General features: G+C 42.3%; 1 pseudogene across 1 annotated transcript in view; it reads right to left on the bottom strand.

Annotated features, from left to right (window-relative positions):
- Window positions 1-3,846: 3,846 nt before the first annotated feature.
- Window positions 3,847-14,905, bottom strand: part of LOC147318116 (uncharacterized) — a 32,261-nt pseudogene continuing 21,202 nt past the window's right edge. The window contains exons 5-6 of the transcript XR_015124293.1: window positions 13,965-14,052; window positions 3,847-11,141 (exon numbers count right to left, since the gene is read on the bottom strand). The product of XR_015124293.1 is annotated as an uncharacterized LOC147318116 (transcript). The remainder of the gene's footprint in view (window positions 11,142-13,964; window positions 14,053-14,905) is intronic.

The following is a 14,905-nucleotide window of genomic DNA, read 5'->3' as shown; positions in this document are numbered from 1 at the left end:
TTTCTGTGTGAAGGAAGGTGGGGGTATGGTATGTGGTTTTATCTCTTCTCCCCAGACACCGAGCCTCCTGCTTGCAACCTTCTTCTATGATTCAACATCAATATTCAACAATATTGAATATTGTTGTTTTTGTTTATTCCATTATGGCCGAATGTTGACTTAACGTATCTAGAGTTGAACGAGTGATTTGATTTTTGTAGTTTTGTCCGTTTTGGATGTTTTTTGTTACTTTTCTGATGAAATGCCGAAACGGCCTATGAGATTTTGCATTGAGTTAAATTCCATTTAAATTATTGAATCTGTTGCGCAACACCTGTGATTAAATGAGTTTTGTAAATATATTTGATTAACTTTGGATAATGGTTATTAGCTTTATGGCTGATATACTTTGATGAGACCCATGAGAATGTTTTTCTATAACAGTATTTTGAATGAAATTCATTATAAGAGATGATGGTTTGTTGATAGTTGTATGAAACATGGCATTAATTACTTGTCTTTGTTATTTATGTATTTATTTTGTCACAGCAGTAGAATGCTGTTTCATTTTCTTCTGTGAATGATAATTTCTGTTTTTGACCTTGTTTAGGTCAGGTTTTTTTTTTTTTTCTCCCGCGATCAGCCCTGATCAGCGCGAGATGGCGAGCCACCCGACCACCGCTACGTTGCGGTAGGAATTGTGAACCTATGGACTGAATCACAAACTGTTGACACATGACCTATCACAGGTCCATGGAACTAAACTAAATCTCATACTGGACCACACCTCATTCCACCTCCTTTTGGAACCTAATAAGCTGTTTTGTATTGTCAACATTATTTTTGTTTGTGATATATATGCATATGTTTTTATTTCTTTTGTACATCCGTCTATACACTTCTCATAACAAACATAATATATATATATATATATTGAGCTCTACTTTTGTTTCCTGTGTTTTATTCACACCCTCAGGCTCCATAGTCGAATCTTATTCTGATAGCTCATTGTCTATGAGGCTGCAGTCAGGCGCCCTGGTCCTTTAACCGCGTTACAAAAGCATGTCAAGAAAACAGTGTAAGACATTCACAGCCGATCAAGGATACAGAGTGATGCACACTTTATCTAATGACCTACAAAATGATTATGTTCTTTTACTCAAGAGTATAATAAGGACTAAACTATATAGACAGCACACCATCTAAACTAAAGGATAATATATGTCCTACAGCTGTTATCATAATTCAACTACATTGACTACTGGTCATAAAATAACATATGTTTTACTACTGGCCTCAACAAGACTCTCCAAGATTATATTGATCAGTGCTTTCAGGATCTCGTGATGAAGAAGGCCCAGTGTGCAGCTTCCCCGGCCAAACCTGAGACGCCGTCGTCGAAAAGACAACGCCCGGCAGATTCCCCCGGCTCAACATTGCCAGCCGGCAAAGATATTGCCAACATACTGGAGTCAATCGACAAGCGATTGTCCAGTTTCGACGCAAGGCTGTCCTTGGTGGAGATTCTTCACCGAGAATTTAAATGCTTGCGAGAATCCCTGGAGTACAGCCAGCAGCAGGTGGAAACGCTTGCTGCTGAAAATGCCACGCTAAGGGAGTCGGTGAAATGTCTCACAGAAAATGTTACCCAGCTCAATAAAGAAAATAAAAAAATAAAAGAAACAGTTATCGATCTACAAGCTCGTAGCATGCGTGATAATCTGGTATTTTCTGGTATTCCTGAAGCCGCTGGAGAGGACGCGGAGACCACGGTAAAAAGCTTCATCAAAACCCACCTGAAGCTGCCGGAGGACACTGTGAAGAACATCGTCTTCGATCGGGTACATCGCCTCGGCCACATTCGGGCTACGGCCGGGAGACCACGTCCTATCGTGGCCAAATTCGGCCACTTCAAACAAAAGCAACATGTGAAAAGCCGCGGCAGGGAATTAAAAGGAACGGACTTCAGCGTGAACGACCAGTTCCCCAAAGAGATCTTGGAACGACGCAGGGTCCTCTTCCCAATCCGACGCGGGTTCATCCAGAAGGGCTCCCGCGCTGTCATCGCTGTGGACCGGCTGTACGTGGACGGACAGCTCCACCGCGACCCCGACATCACTCCGTGGCTGTATTAACCTCACACCAGATAAGAATCAGCTGCACCATTTCCCTATCCACTCACACTAACTTGCATTAACATCTGTTTAACTTACCGGTATCAAATCGCATCTTAAAGTGTGATTTCATAGCAGAATTAACACCGTCACTCTCCGTCAGTGATTTAATTGGAATGTTTACGTTTTGTTTGTTTTTTTTTCTTCTCGTTTTTTTTTTCTTCTTGTTTTTCCTCCTCTCTTTTCCCCCTCTTGGTTTTATGCTGCTCACCCCTGTCCTTGGTTTCTTTCTTTATTCCTTTCACTGCCTCGATCACCTGCTTCGACACTCATCCACAAACATCCTTTATTTCGACACATACGCACCATGTGCTCAACGGCAGCACATTTACTTCAGTCCGACAGCGCACACAGTCGTTTAGGATACACACACTTAAGCCAAGCCTACTCATATTAGTAACTATGCATACACAAAGTCAGACTCAGGGAGCATCTCGCCACACATTTTTTCTCTCTCTCCTTCTCTTTATTTATGAACAAGTGACGTATTCTCTCCACCTGTCTAAGCGACGCACACAGCATACATCCCTAGTTATACACAAACATCTATGGGTACACTGAGGTTCATTACATGGAATATAAATGGAGCTGGCTCCAGAGAAAAGAGGTTAAAAATATTTAACCAACTCAAAAAACTACAGGCAGATGTTGTCCTATTACAAGAGACCCACAGACCTCTTAGAGGTTCGAATGAACTTAAAACTTAAAACTTAAAATTTAATGAAGTTAAACATTGTTAAAGTGATGCAGAAAAACTGTAAATGTGCAGCTGTCTGCACTCTGCCAGCCACTTCACATGTTATCAGTCATTCACTTTCTACACTCCTTTATGGCTGAAGAATTGTAAAATATTATCACATTTACAGCTACATAAACATTTATTATTAGCCAGCCATTCCTTTAAGCAATAAAACACAATGAAAACACCTCAGTGGACGTAAAAGTGCTGCAAGTAAACATAATTCCTCTGAGGACAAATATCCCCCCTCAGTGTTATTGTTGTGTTTGTTTCAGGCTGGGGTTGTTTAATTACTTTTTAAATACTTTACATGTCCAGGACAATATTTTATAAATCATGTTGCAGATGTTGTCCTGTGAGAACAGCTGCTGATGAACATCAGGGAACAGTTCCCCCTGCCTGGGATAGGTTTACTGGGTTAACGTGTGCTGCAGCGGCCAGGACTGTCTCAGGCTGGAGTGGCCCGGGTGAGAGGCAGTGTGCTGGGCTGAGTGTCCCCTCAGCTTGCTGCTTGTACGAGAGAGTGTGTTCCCTGCGCCTTCTGGTTAGGGAACGGGTCCTGACTGTTGCCTGTGCTTCTGCACCGAGCAACAGTCAGAGTCTTGGAGTCCGTGGGTAGGATGGTTGAGGGCGCTCCACCCGGGGACTCTGTCATCTTGGATGTGCTTGCTCATTGGACGTCATATGATTGTATCATTGTAGGGTCTACTTTACAGTATAAAGCACCTTGAGGGGACTGTTGTTGTGATTTGGTTCTGTCTAAATAAAGCTGAATTGAATTAAATTACTATGTGATTTTCTACATTTCACAATGGACTAAGAAAAAAATCCCATTCACTTGACATTAATATTAAAATAATACATAATACAACTGCGGCCAAATCAGTGACAGTAAATGTTTATTGTTCAACTATTACAAAATATATAGCATGAAAAATCAATTTTAGTGGTGTGGGGAGATGAGTCCACATTACAAAACAGCTCACACTCTCCACCTCTGAATAAGCTCAGAAATTTGCAGCCGTTACAGTAAATAAAAGCAATAAAAGACAATCAGTGTTATGTCAGGTACATGTTTGGTAAGAACTCGACTAGCTTGTTCAAGCTGTGAAATTCACACAGTGTCTAATGATCCACGGTGGTAAATCCCAACGACACCAAGTGCAGTTCTTTTCTTTGGTATTTGGCACGTTTGTCCACAGTTTGTCGACTTTGTGTAATTTAAAGATGTTTGAAGCTGAACGACTCCTCGGTTACTCTGGGTAACTGAACCAGACACATTCAGGATCTATGATTACAGGAACTTTCCTTTAGTTTGCAGTTGATTAATAAACGTGACAGATTTAGACTTTAGAAAGCAAGAATACTCATGATTAGCTCAACATTTAGAGTAACTAGCAAAGTGAGTATAATTATAAGTATAAAAAGAAATTATTTGTGAAATCACATGTTTAAAGAATGTGTGACCTGCAGCAGCAGCGGTCTACATTACTGTTGGTGCTGACTCTGCTTCAACATTAGTTTCATCTTCTTTTTGTCTTTTTGGTTTTTGTGCTTTTCTGATTAATTTTCGAGACCCTTGTAAAGCAAAAGCCAAGTGGAAGACAAGAAGAGTGATGCAGATAGCCCAGGTTATGATCGATGACCAAAGTGATTCCTTCTTTCTATACTGGCACTCTTGCAGCAGCATGTCCACCGACGCCTCCACCTCCCTGAACACCAGCACCAAATGGCCACATTCATCATCATCACTAATCCAGCCTCGCAGTGCAATTTTTACAGTTGATTGATCGAATCCAAAGAAGGTCAGCAGGACTCGGTCAGATAATAGTTGGCAATCAAACTCTGGACTTGAGTTTGAGCTCAGGTACAAAACATCTGTGGCGTTGTCTGTTGCACAGTTGTCTATGGTGACTGAGCCGTTGCTGAAAGTGAACATGTAAATGTCATTTCCATCACCTCCAACCAGATAATCTCCACCGGTGGACACCAAGATGTCGTTACCATCTGAGCCTTTGAGAAGAGAACTTTCATAACCAGACACTAAGATGTCCGAATAGATGGTGCCGATCACAGTTTCCACATCCTTCAACACGTCGCCCTCAGCGTCAGCATGGTGGCCTTGGCCCGTCAGCAGGTTAACATAAACCCCTTCACCCTTCTCATGATCACCCCGATAGAGAACCGAGTCTCTGCCTGGACCTCCGTCCACCAGATCAGCTCCTGGTCCAGGAAGGAAGACGTCCCGGCCAGAGTTTCCCATCAGTGTGTCATTCCCATCTTCACCATAAAGAGTGTCGTCTCCTCTCCCACCAATCAGGATGTCAGCTCCATTTCCTCCTACCAGCGTGTCATCTCCATCACCTCCATCCAAGGCGTCGTCCTTCCACCCACCAATCAGAGCGTTGTCTCGGTTGTTGCCTATTATAACATTCGACTGGGAGGGGCAGCCTTGCACTGTGTGAACCTCTGACAGATTTCTCTGAGCGCTGAGGTCCAAACGACAGTCCACCTGAGACTGTGTGAGTCACTTTGAAAGCTTCTACCTGATAGAAAGAGTCGTCTTCAGATGAGTTTAGAGACTTGAGTTTGAAATGGACGCCATCAGAGCTCTGAAATTCTAGATGCTGATGTTTTTCACCTTTAGCATAATTACGGAGAATGAATTCTAATCTTTCCTCATTTTTCATGATTCTAACATGAACATCATGTCTTGTTGGTTCCATTAAAACTGTTGAGTACAGTATGACTCGACTTCCATCAAGGAAATCCATATCTACCAGCACAGTGTCAGTTTTCTGATCTTCTGCAAAGTTATCAATGATTACCATGTTTTCATCCCTATGTTTGATTATGTAAGTGTCTTTGCCTTCCCCTCCTATCATCAGTGCCCCCCCGGTGTGTGGATCCAGTAAATTCTCATTGCTGTTTCCAACCATGATGTCAAATCCTGAGGAGCCGTACATTTCTTTCACTGATTCAACATCATTCATAATGATCACTTTCCCCCAGTGCATGCAGTTGCCTCTATCAAAATAAATCCTTGCTTTTTGATCTGAGTAAACTATCTTTTTATAAAAATACATGCATAGATTGTCATAGTTTACTGGAAGTAGTTCAGGACTCAGGTTTCTGTAGTCGATGGTTAAAGGCAGCATTAAATCCCATCCACAGCTGCTGATGCTGGGCTTCAGTTCAGCTGTTACTCCATCACTGGTCTTGATCTGCAGGTGCTGATATTTCTTTGATTTAAACCAGTTCTGTAAAATAACAGTTCTTCTGCCGTGTACCTGAACGATGATGCTCTGACCTTCACATCTACATGTTATATCCTGATATTGTTCTTTAAGGAAGAGCAGGTCCAAGGTTAGATCTGGTGATAGATTGTTGATGGTTTTCACTCCTTGTCCTGCTGTGATAATGTACCAGTCCTCTCCTCCTCTCCCCTCAATGAAATCATCTCCTAATCCAGGGACAAGAACGTTGTGTTCTTTGTTTCCTTTGATGACATCGTTATAGTTTGACCCGCGGACCTCTGTCACGCTGTCCAAAGCCTCATCCTTCTCAAGGTCCACCCTCAGAGGAGACGGGGAGCTGCTGTAGTCAATGCTGAGGCTCTTTATACATGTGGTGAAGATGTTCCTCTGCAGGCAGTCAGCTTTGTTATCTGACATTGTGAAGGTGATCAGATCCTTTGTGATGAACAGCAAGTGTCTGTGTGCTGATGACCTGAACCAGTTCACTACAGTAACATGAAACGCTGTGCTGTCATGGTGAGCCTCCAGATGAACATCATCACCTTCTACCCTGACTCCAAACGTATGAAGATTTGCTTCTATGATGGCCAGGTCAATTTTCTCGTCTCTGGAGTAATTTTCAATGAGCACAGAGGAAAAGTTTCTGCCTTTCACCATGTAAATGTCTTCTCCTTCAGCACCAATCAGAAGATCTCGCCCTCCTCCCCCATCTATCAGGTTCCTTTCTCCATTTCCAATGAGTTCATCACCATACTGAGACCCAAAGATGTTTGTAACTGTGTGTAAAAGTGGCTGTGATGCATCAACAACTGCACCGCGTGCCTCGAACATCTTGTTAATTCTTCTGGCCACCAGCTGAACTGAAGAAACCACCGTGGAGGAAATCTCAAATAAGACTCCGTCTCCTGACATCATGTCCATGTGACGATAATCTTCTCCTAAAAACCAGTTTTGTATTCCTACAGTATGACTGCCCTCATACATCAGCACAACATCGTTTCCTGACTTAGACACAGAAATGTGGCTGTAGGCGACACTGAAATGCAGAGTGTCTTGTGCTCTGGAGGGATCGTAGTTGTTAATGACCGTTTCCCCTCCATTCTCAGGAATGATGTAGGTGTCCCTTCCTCCTGAGCCTTCAACATGACTTCTCTGTGGACCGAGGAAGAATGTGTCATCCCCTGGTTCCCCATGAAGTCTGTAATAGTAGCTCAACATGACTTCAATCATATGTTCGTCCTGTGATTTCTGAACTGCAAAAAATCGATTAGAGTCTCTGTTTCCCCTGTATGTCCCGTACCTCGAATAGGAAAGAGTTTTATTACCTGAAACCACTGTCACAGATCCAGCTGGTATAAATATAAGTACTTTTTTCTTTAGTGTTTTGTGCTCTAATCCATGTGACTCTCCCAGACCAAGAATTATATCTTTGCTTCCATCTGTGCTAATGTTCCAGCATTGTCTTCTTGGACTCTCATCATGAGAAACAAAATAGTCCATGCAGAGCTCAGACTGACCCTCATCAGCGAGGCAGAAGTTAATACCTCCTCCATTCCAGGAGGAGGCGCCAGCAGTAAAATCAATGGCTGTCGTTCCATCCTGTTGCTTTGTGACTTTATAATATTGGTGATAATCTGAGATCTGTGCAACAAGTCTTCGTCCCTCCTCAATTTCATCATAACGCCAGTCATAAAACACACTAGCCACATGTATAGCAAAGTGCATGATCCCTTTTCCCAAGCCAACAAAAACAGCAGCTATTTTGTCCAAAACTCCAGCGTCCGCTGGGAGGCTGTTCAGTTCATTCTGGATGCCCATATAAACATCATCAATGGCCATCCGCACTACTGATAGAGCCAGATTTATAGGTGCGATGAAAGGTGCCAGTTCAGGCTGAGCAACCTCAAGAACATCTAACTCAACTATTCCAATATCTAACGCAGCATCAATGTATCCCAGAGCATCTCCTCTCTCCAAATCTTGTTCTATATTGTAGATCCCAAATCCAATTCCCACTATTGGTATAACTGTCATAAAACGCTTCATTGCAGGACTCCTCATGATTGCTTTTGCGATTCTTGACTCTGAGGTCAGAGCTTTGCTTGCAATAGCAGATGTTGTCATAGCCGTCACTCCATGAGCCGTCTGCAAAGACCCCACCACACCATCTTTGATGTTTCCCTCTTTAAAGGCACGATCAGCTCCTTTCAGTCCCAGCATGAGACCCAGAGCTCCAACAGCAGTTCCAGTCCTCTCTATATACTTGTTGACCTGATGGGAGGATGCTGAACTGTGCTGCTCCATCTCATGCACTGATGTCTCAATGTTCTTCCACATCTTTTCACTGTAATGTTGACTCTGTGGTGATAAATCAGCCCTGAACTCCTCGGGCTCAGCACCAGGTCTCTCTGACACGAGCTCACATACAAACTGTCCGTTTTCTATTCGGGCTGTTCCCTCCTGAAGGTGCATTCCTGCCAGAGTTTCACCATATTTGTGCTGTAGTGCAGCATGGACCTCTTCAGCCAACGATGCAGATGCTCTCGAGAAATAAGATTCATGTTTGAAGGTATTTTCAAATTCTGAGGCTGAATTCAGGTCTCGCATTGTGACGTAGCCATCATCGTATCCTCCCAGTGTTCCAGATGTGGAAGGTTTTCTGTGATCTTCAGGTTGTGTAATCTTGGTGTCTGTTTTGAAATCATTGTATTTTTTTTGAAAGTCTGAATTATCCGTCATTGTTTTGTAGGTGTTTGAAAGTTCAGTCATGCGTTTCACCACATCACTTTCACCATTACCAACGGTTTTCTTCCATTCTGTAAAGAAGTTACCCTCTCGTTCTACAAGTTTAACAAGGTCACCCATGAGCTGCTTCTCGGTTTTTCGGAATTCTTCTTGATGATTTGTTAATTTGCTGGAATCTTCATGTGTTGCTGAGCCTGCGAATCCTCGTCTGCTCGGGTCAATCCAACTGCCTCCTCTTGTCATTGGATGATTGTCAAAGAAAAAATTCCGACCTTTCTTTCGGGTATTATCGTTATTGTTTCGAACCAGATCCAGGGCCATAAGAGTCAGAGGGAATGTTCGGAAATTTCTCGCAGATTCAGATATAACTGTTGCAGTGAAATACGTGGTGAACCAGGCCTCCATGGACAGTCTTTCGTGACCTGTCAGATGTCCTTTAAAAACATCTGGGTGCTCTCCAAGAAAAGTATTTTCTACATATTCAGCATATCTTTGTTTTTGTTGGTTTTTTTCTTCCTCATTCTCTACATTTCTAAAAATCTTGTCTCGCATGTCTGGGTATCTTTCGTTCCCCGCCTGTTCATTAATACATTTCTTAATATCATCAATTACATTATTGTTTAATATTTGATTGTTGTCAAGCTTTTTTCCAACTGGATACACGTACAGACTCTTAGGGTCAACTTCATATATCCAGTCATTGATCTTCAGGTATGTAGTCTTTTCTTCTCCATTCTTTGCATAATGACGTATTATATTTTTAACATCTTCTCCTGATTTAATCTCATAACATTCATTAAGGACTTGTCTTTTTTCACCTTCATTATCTATCCAAGTAATAGTTGTTTCAGGTTTCCCATTTATAATCTTTTTTTCTCTTTTCCCTATTTCATAATCTCTTATTTCTCCTGGATTGTTGACACTGATTTTCTCTGGTGCTGGTTGATCTGAGTGAAAGATTCCCCAAGACAGAGCCTCGAGGTCATCAATGGCAGATTTCATCTTAACGTTATTTTGGTCAATCTTCTTAAAAACCTCTGGGTTAACAAACCTCTTTGGTTCATCTGGCCAGCTGTCTTCTCTTATAAAATTTTTTGCTGGTTTTTTGTTTCCCCAGTTTTCTCCTCCACCCAGAAAGTTTCTTTCATTGGTAAAAACAGCCTCTCCTTTACTTCCAGGCTCGTTTCTCATTATTAAATCTTCGTTGCGATCAAGTATTGCCACCACTTTCTTGCTGTTGTCTTTATGTCTCCATTGCAGCCCCTCTGGAGAGATTTCCTGAGTGATTTTCCTTCCTGTGTGTGTGACTTGGACGAGAGCGTCCCTCACATGAAGCTCTGTCTTGATGTTATTTTCATGGAGGTCCCTCAGCAGAGTTTCCATGAATCGTTGGTCTGATCCGACCTCACAGGCCACCACACTCGTTGTTTTGATTTTATCGCTGCCTCTGTTTGTCCTTTGGATGATTTGTGCCACCTCTCCTGAACTGTATCCAGACAGTCTCATTTCTCCTGCGTTGTCTCTTTTACCATGACCTACCAGCACCAGTCTGCTGTCCTCTGACAGAGACACTGGTTCACCGTGGATCAGTTTGGGTCTTTGGTTTTCATCAAGAACATAGACAGAACTAACTGCTGGATGTTTCTCATACAAATATTCAGCAGCTCTTCTGACCACAGGGTCATTTTCCATCATTACGATCTGCTGGTGGTCATACTGTGTGGTGTGATCAGCTGGTCTTTGTGGGATTTTGTAGCTGGAAACTGAGTCAGGTCGATCCATCACCTGGTAAATCTGCTGATTGTTCTGGTTGGTTTCTAAGACTGTTTGGAGGCCGCGGAGCATAAAAACCCGAATGAAGTTCTGGTGGAACTGTGTGGTTGTGTTTCCATCGAGAGAGAAAACTGGAGCTGCTTCCAGAGATGGTTTCAACATCAGCTTTGCAAGTGAAGATCCATCAAGTCCAGACACAGTTTGTCCATCTTCTGAAACACTTCCAAATATTTTGACCACAGTGTATCTGTCTGCTGCTGGTACACAGGAGTCGTTGAACAGGCAGTCCTTGGTGACTTTCACGGAGTAATGAGGATCCTTGCTGTATTCCTGCTGGACTCTGTCACTGGTGGATTTCTCTGTGTCGGTCATGATCAGAAGCTTTTGGTTGTAGCTGTGTGAGATCTCTGAAGCACCCAGCAGCCAGTCTTGTACCTTCTGTTTCTCGATATGTACCAAGAAGGTGTTAAAGTCCTGAAAAATGAAGCAAAGAGTGAAATGAGAGAGAGCTCCAGGATAACTGTTTTGGTCTCAGTTAATTTCTATAAGGTGAAATTTCTGAGCATTTTTTGGCTCTGTGGATATAATGTGAAGAATCTGTTCTGCTGAAGTAAACCTGCAGTTTGAGCCTGACGCTCAGTTGGCCCTGATCAGCTGTTATGGTCTCATCAGTGAAGACCACCATCAGGTAACATAAGTGACCCCCGTTTGTAAGAAAATGTACACAACACACACACACCAGGGTAGTTATAGTTAATGTAAACTAAACTAAGAACTAGATCCTGGATGCATGAAGGAGCGTTTCTGCAGGTCCTTCCTCTCTGCAGCTGTCACACACACACACACACACACACACACACACACACACACACACACACACACACACACACACACACACATAGTGTTTCTTATATGCCTTACACATAATAATATAATTCAATTTTCAATTTTTCAATTCAATGTTATTTATATTTCGCCAAAGAGTCGCCTCAGGGTGCTTTATGTTGTACAGTAGATCGTACAATAATACATACAGAGAAAAACCCAACAATCATATGAGCCCATGATTCAGGGTCACCTGATCCAGCCCTAACTATGTGCTTTAGCAAAAAGAAAAATACTCTAGGAACAACAAGTAGGCCTGCAGAGCGAGAGCGAAGCGCTCTAATAGGGTGATATGGTACTACAAGGTCATTAAGATAAGATGGGGCCTGATTATTTAAGACCTTGTATGTGAGGAGCAGGATTTTGAATTCTGGATTTAACAGGAAGCCAAAACAGGAGAAATCTGCTCTCTCTTTCTAGTCCCTGTCAGGACTCTTGCTGCAGCATTTTGGATCAGCTGAAGGCTTTTCAGGGAGTTTTTAGGACTTCCTGATAATAATGAATTACAGTCGTCCAGCCTGGAAGTAATAAATGCATGAACTAGTTTTTCAGCGTCACTCTGAGACAGGATATTTCTAACTTTAGAGATGTTGCACAAATGGAAGAAAGCAGTCTTACATATTTGTTTAATATGTGCGTTGAAGGACATGTTCTGGTCAAAAATGACTCCAAGGTTCCTCACAGCGTTACTGGAGGCCAAGGTAATGCCATCCAGGGTAAGAATCTGCTTAGATACCATATTTCTAAGCTTTTCAGGGCCGAGTACAATAACCTCAGTTTTATTTTCTGAGGTTTGTGTTATTATAGTTTTGCAATTTCTAATTAACATTTCTTTATATTTCACTTTACCTTTTACAATTTAATTTAGTTTCAGGCAAATATTTATTTTTAGTCTATATAATTATCAGTATAATTATGTGATTGGAACCCTGACTGATGGACAACAGGTGACTCTAACTAAAAAGCCAGATGGCAGGACTTGATTAAAAAAGGAGTAACAGGCAGAGTAAGTTACAGACATGTTGGACTTGCTTTTTGATGGGAGCTGATTAAAGCTGCTCGCAGCAAAAATATACAGCGAGGGTTGTTCGTGTTCCAGCGTGAGAGAGGAAGCAAGTTGCCTTCCCGTGAGGCTGGGAATAGGAATGCAGAACACCATCGCCTCCATTTCCTCGCAAGCTTGAGCTGCTTTTTTCCAGACGCTCGTGTCATGTTCATTAACAACATCTCCTTTGAGAATATTCTTCAGGGGAAGCAGAGGATGCTGCTAGGCCTGACCCTGAGGAAGGCTCTGGTGTTCATGCAAGTTTAGTTTTCCCTTTTCAGTTTCATTTTTAGTGTTTTATTGCTGGGTGGAAGCTGATTGATTGATCTCTTCTTGGGACCGTGGGCTGCCTCCTCTCAGCCCTTGTTCAAAGTCCCCATTTTAAAATGTCTGCTGTGAAATAAAGTTTCAGATCTTACTATCTGTGACAGTGTTCCCTGTCATGTCATAACTTTGATTATTATACTAATAATTAAATAGACTAAAACTAAACATGTTCAAACTGCCTGAAGCTAAATTAAATTGTATAAAGAAAAGTGAAACATAAAGAAACATTTATTAGAAATTACAAAACTATAATAACACAAACTCAAACATCCCTCGTGTGTTTCTATTAGGAGAAGATAGTGACTGAGCATTCCAGGGTGGATGTAAAAGGGAATGTTTTCCTGTCATCCGACTGGGATGATGACGAAACGTTTCTCCCACTGAAAACGCGACGTCCACATGAACACAGTCGGCTTTTTGGGGATTTCCTCACCCGGATGTTAAAGACATTTACTGTCATACATTTGCTCAGGTTAGAAGATAAACGTGCAGCAGCTACACTAACGTCTGTGATGTTTGTGTGTGAGGAGTGAGGTGGGACATTTTAATGCAAAACTATTCATTCTGTCTTATCCCAAATTCTCAGACAGCTGAAGAAAGTGCAAACAGGAAGAAGTACAACACTCTGCTTCAATGAAGACCGGGTTCAAAACCAGGCCTGACTGAGCTGTGTGCGTGTTGTAATAACTAAGTTAATACTGCTCTGATGTGATGTGTCGATCTGTACGTAAGTGTGCCAAATGCAAACCTCACCAGGTATGAAGCACAAGTCCTCGAGCTAACCCAGCTACCACTATGAGCTGTTTTAATGCTGTTAGTAACTCTTTTTCTTTGTTCATGTTGAATTCACATTTTGTCCCATTTTAGAAGAAGAAAAGATGCAGATACTCAGTGGAAGGAAATGCTGATCTTTATCAGCCCGATCAAGTTCTAGTTTAGATCTAATGACTTTCATCATTAGAAACAATCTCTGTGTTTTCAGCACTGTTTAATCTCTTAAATCTAAATGTGTGTTCATTTTCTGTCTCATGTTTACTGACCTTCTCCTTCGTAATGACATGAGCTGTGACGTTTTCACAGTCCTGAAATCCATCCAGCAAAGTCAGTGGGTTTTCTTCAGTGTCCAGCCTGATGGAAAATTAACATATTAGCATAACTGAAGTGATCTCATAACCCTGTGAAATAAACGAAATGACAAAATATATTTTAAAAACATGATTCTTGGATCTTATACAACAGTCAGAGGCTCAAACATGGGCTCCTCAAAATGATACTAGAGCTGAGCTGGAGGGCGTCTATCAGGATGGGCCTGGGACCCCTGTCCTCAGTGGATTTGGGGAATATGGGTAGCTGTTGGGGTCAGTGAAGAAGGTGGTACCTGTGCCTCACCGGCTGACCCAGTGTTAGGCAACATGTGTTGTTTTGTTCTTTCTCTCTCCGAATCTGTGAGTTGTTATTTGTAAACTCACTGTCTTTTCTGCAAGGATCCCTGGTCTGCGCCTGAGTCCGTTTACAAACTCCGACAAGTGGTGGTGGGTACTTTGTCCCCTTTCCTCTCCATCCCCAACTACGTCCCTCCTCCTGCTCCATCACACCCTCACACATGCAGGGCCTTGGGGGGTGCAGGTGCGTCAATGAGGACAGGTATTCCTTCTCTGTCTCCTCCTGGCCACCTGTGTCTCAATTTAAGTCCACAACTTAGACATTCTCATTGCTTACACTATCTCTTGGAGAAGCTAAGCATCCAGTTCCAGGCAGACTAAGATGAGTGAAGACAATAGCACACATGGCAGACCAGAGAGAGCTAGAGAGACAGCAGGAGAGAGAGGGAGAGCAAGGAACAAGAGGGGACTGCTAAAGGAAACTAGATAACCTAAAGACGTCTAAATTACACCAGAGAAACAATACAATCAGGACGCTCATGAGCACAAGGAAACTAACTATAAAAATTAAGCAACTCTGGACCCCCTGCAGAAATCCT

Source organism: Aulonocara sp. 'chitande type north' Nkhata Bay, linkage group LG12 (assembly GCF_057382095.1).
Source record: "Aulonocara sp. 'chitande type north' Nkhata Bay isolate Kocher_YH1m ecotype deep benthic linkage group LG12, A_spYH_male_GT1.1, whole genome shotgun sequence".
NCBI lineage: Eukaryota > Metazoa > Chordata > Actinopteri > Cichliformes > Cichlidae > Aulonocara > Aulonocara sp. 'chitande type north' Nkhata Bay.
Note: the sequence above shows the minus strand (reverse complement) of the source record. Positions and strands in the feature narration are given on the sequence as shown.